This window comes from Elephantulus edwardii, unplaced genomic scaffold (genome assembly GCF_000299155.1).
Source record: "Elephantulus edwardii isolate Elephantulus edwardi_28Jun2011 unplaced genomic scaffold, EleEdw1.0 scaffold00101, whole genome shotgun sequence".
Lineage (NCBI taxonomy): Eukaryota > Metazoa > Chordata > Mammalia > Macroscelidea > Macroscelididae > Elephantulus > Elephantulus edwardii.
In genome coordinates this window covers 5,029,080-5,033,667 of record NW_006399851.1, presented here as the reverse complement: position 1 = coordinate 5,033,667, position 4,588 = coordinate 5,029,080, and the positions used below count along the sequence as shown (strand labels likewise).

At 40.5% G+C, this 4,588-nt stretch overlaps 2 pseudogenes; one reads left to right on the top strand and one right to left on the bottom strand.

The window, feature by feature from the left end:
• Nucleotides 1–2,054: 2,054 nt before the first annotated feature.
• On the bottom strand, nucleotides 2,055–2,702 carry LOC102846536 (annotated as a pseudogene).
• Nucleotides 2,703–2,727: 25 nt separating this feature from the next.
• Nucleotides 2,728–4,588, top strand: part of LOC102861896 — a 68,202-nt pseudogene continuing 66,341 nt past the window's right edge.

The window sequence follows — 4,588 nt, the reverse complement described above, 5'->3', positions numbered from 1 at the left end:
TATACCCTGATAACACATGGAGTCACCAGAAGTAAGAGTTGGTTGACCAGCAACTGGCATAGAGAGGGAGGTGATACAACAAGAGACTTAAGGAGGCTGAAAAAGATTTGTCACAGTTATTCAACACCTACAACAGCAGTGCCTCTAGAACTAGAGCATTCACAAAATAAATGCATCAGTAGTGAAGAGAATTATTATTTGAATAGAGATAGTGGGTGGAAGGGAGAGTGATCCGACCAGAAAGCTAGGAAAAGATTGCCTGACAATGAAAAGGTCCCAGATGATGTTGGTGATCATGAGTTTATAGTAGCCCCATCTTTATGGTTTCCCAGCTGTGTTTAGCAGCTGGGGATTGATGTGGAGAAAGTAAACAGTTGAGTTCATCAAAGGCTGGGCTTTGGCCAGGTCAGTGTACAGAGGGCAAAGAGGCGAAGAGATCAAGGATGTCAGCAAAAAGATGAAGACTCTCTGGGGCCCAAATAAGTGGAGAAGGAAGTTTGTAAGTGGAAGGTTCTTACTTAATTCTGCTGAAGATGCTTTCTGATAGCCTGAGCACATAAAGATTGCGCCTTTTTGGAGGAACTGATGCTGCCAGAGGTAATATGCTAATGAGCTGCAAGCTGATAGGCTCCTCCTCTTCAAAGGTGATCCTGATTGGCTCCACCTGGGTAATTCAGCAATCTATGCCCAGCACTGCCACAAGCATCAGAGAATGAGGCCAGTGCCCACTGCACAGCAGGCCCATTACTTTGCTCCCTAAATGAATATGTTACTTTTAAATGTTTATTAATTTAAATTCTAACTCACTATGTTTAGATCTTTTGTTTTTTTACTATAAATCCTCTAATGCTACAAATCTATCCATAACTGCCACGTTTTAAGGAAAAACTATAAATGTTATAATATTTTTTTGCATATACCTCTTGTAATTATTGGGGCAGGAGTAGTTTAATAAGGAACTCTGGTGGCCTTGCATGGTATGAGTTAGATGGTTGGAATCCACCAGTTACTCTGAAGGAAGAAGATGGGAAATCTCTTCCATTAGGATTGTCAATCCTGGAAACCTGACAGAGGGTCTCCATGAGTTAGAGCCATAATCAGAGCCAACTAAATGGCAGTGAGTTTGTAGTTTCGAAGAGTTTAGTACTTCAAGGATAGAATTCTTACTTTTTATGAGTGAGATGTAAATTTGATTTACAGACGATGCAAAATTGTTCAGTCACCACTCATCTGTCTGTGGAGGCATGCTCACAAATTTCAGCAGATCTTCCAGATTGAGGTGGACTAGGAAGAAAGGCTCAATGATCCACTTTCAAAAATAAGTCAGTGAGAAACACTTTAAAGCACAACAGTCAGATTTGGTTGTACACGAGTCACTATGAATGAGGGGTCAGCTAAACAGCCGCTGACAATAGCAACTACTAATGTTATTAACAGTCAACTAGGAACTCCAAGTTACTATACTCACTTTGGTATCTTCCATTTCCAATCACACACACACACACAAAAAGTTCAAAAATAGGATAAAGTAACTATAGGGTATATGGATGCAGATTTAAATGGGGAATGTATAAAGAAAATAAAGATGATAGTTGTTGTAGATATCCTATCCCCAACATTTGAAAAATCTTGCTTGCTGTAAGTGAAGATGACTAAACGCACTAGCAGCAAAAGATCAAAGACTACTTATTTTAATATGAATTACATCTCAACATCAAGAAAAACAAAATCCTCACCATTAGACAACATTATGATAGATGGAGAAAAGATTGAAGTTGTCCATTATTTCGTCTTACTTGGATCCACATCAATACACTTGGTACCAGCAGTCAAGAAACCAAAAGACATGTCACATAGGGAAAATCTGCTATGAGGGATTTCTCCAAAGTGCTGAAGAGCAAAGAGGTCAGTTTTGTGGTGGTGGGGTTTTTTTTATTTTTTCATCCAACAGAAGCCATAACTTTATTAATGAATGATAGAAACAGTACAAATTTCAAACCAAACTGCAGTTACTCTTTTGAAACACCAAAAAAAGTCCTCATTTTCCCAGATGACTACATTGTTAATTCCATAATAGCATTTACAATATCATTACTGTTGTTCTTCAGGGCTTGGACCACCTTTGCTCTTGACACATTTGCTTGTGACATGACTAACTCTATGTCCTTAACTTCAGCACCTGTTTCATCAACCTCTTCCTCTTCACTCTCCTCTATGAACAGTTGGAGTTTGTGTGTTTTCTTGATTGTTTGAGACAGCTTCACCTTGAACTTTGAATTTCTCAGCAGCTGCTAGTTGTGCTTGCTGAGATAAGTCCTCAATCTTGGCTTCACCAAAAACTATGTAGGTATCTGAAGCTGGGCTCTTATAAACATCTGGTTTTGTGATGACAAAGAGGATATTCTTAGATTTTCGGATAGTGACTCTAGTAACCCCTGTGACTTATCGAAGTCCCAGTTTGGACATAGCCTTCCTGGCCTTCTTTTCACTCCAACTTTGTTTTGCTTTACTGACTGGTTCTTCTCTGATTTCAGCTGCTGCTGCCAGCTGTGCTTGTTGTGTGGTTGCCTGTGTGGAATCCTGTTCCTCAAACTCTGGTACTGATTCATCACTTCTGATTCTGTTCCTTACCCTGCCTCAGCCTGAGGCTGTGGCAACTCCTGCTCTGTAGCAGGGACGGTTTCTGTGGCTTCACAGGGCATTTTGTGCGGGGAACGCAGAACCAAGATGGCGGCCAAAGAGGTCAGTTTTAAGAATAGGTGAGCCTGATACAAGCCATGTCTTTTAGATTACTTGCTATGCATCTGAAAGTTGGATAATGACTAAGACTGACAGAAGAAGAACCAATACCTTTGAGTTGTGGTGTTGCAAAAAAGAGTACTGAATATCCTGAAACTGCCAAAAGAACAAACAAGTATGTTTTCAAGAAAGTACATCCCAGGAGTTCCTTGGAAGCAAGGGTGGTAGAACTTTGGTCTCACAAACTTTGGGCATGCTGTGAGGAGGGGCCAGTCCTTGAAGAAGGATAACATGATGGGAAAGGGGGTGAGTCATTGTAAGAGAAGAATACCCACAACAAGATGGATTGATCCAGTAACTGTGACATGGTCTCCAGTATATCAGAGATGGTGAGGATGGCATAAGATAGGGGAAGATTCAGATCTGTCATTCATAAGATCAACCATAAGTTACAGTTGACTTGATGGTACATAAAAACAGCAATAAGACAAATGGACCAATGTGTATATTGTGCACAAATATTTAACAGTTATAAATGAGAAGCAATAATATTAGTCTAGAGGCTAAGGTGTGCTTGATCCAGTGTATAGTCTTCACAGTTACTTGCTATGCATCAGAGAGCTGGACAATGACTAAGGATGATAGAAGAATTGATGTCTTAGAATTTTGGTGCTAGAGTAGAGTATGAACATACCATGGACTGCCAAGAAAACAAATAGTTCTGCTTTGGAAAGGGTGAAACCAAGTTTCTCTTTGGAGGCTAGGATTTTGAAGCTCCATCTCACATATTTGGGGCATGTGGCCAGGAGGGACCGATCCTTGGAGAAGGACATCATTCTTGGAAGGGTGGAGGGACAGCGCAGGAGAGGAAAGTCCCAGGTGAGATGTTTTGACACACTGACCAGCACAATAGGGGTATAAGTGTGTTGAAGTTGGCGAGACTGGCTTAGGACAGAGCAGGCTTCAGAACTAGTGTACATAGGGTCACTATGAGTCACAGGTGACTCTATGGCATGTACAAAAGCAACAAATGCACATTACTCAACACTCACTTCCCTGAAGTTGATTCCAACTCATGGTGACCCTCCATTGGGTTTTTCAAGGCTGTGAATCATGAGAGGAAACTGCCTATCTTTCTCTCTTGGAATCACTGATGGGTTTGAACCACTGGAGATGCAAAACATTTTTATTTGTGACTATGCCACCACAAAGAGCCTTCAGTTAAATTAACAAGTTTTAAAATATTTTATATAGCATATATTCTATCATTCTTCCTGATCATACACATCTTCATAGTGACCTGCAAACCATGTTGTTGTTGTTGAGTACCACCATGTGGGAAGTGACCCATCACTGATCCTCCAGTGGGTTTTCAGAGGCAGTTATTTACACAGGAGGATATTGTTCATCCTTCTCCTGCAGAGCAGCTGGTGGATTCAAATCATAAGGTTGCTATGAGCTGTAGGCAACTGTTGTTGTTAGGTGCCATCAACTTGAGTACAACTCATCTACCTTTCCAACCTGGCGGTACCTTTCCAAGAAATAGCCTCTCCTAACAACATGCCCAAAGTATGTGAGATGAAGCTTCAGCCTCCTTGCCTCTAAGGAGTACTCTGCCTATACTTTCTCTAAGACATATATGTTTGTTCTTTTGGCAGCCTATAGGATATTAGGTACTCTTCTCCAACACCACAGCTCAATGGCATCATCATCAACTTGATGACACATGACAACATACACTTATAATATGCAACACATATACAGAAAACTATAAATGTGTGTTGCATTTCACACATGATTAGTGAAATATGCATTTTATGTATACACATGAACATTCAAGTGTGTGTGT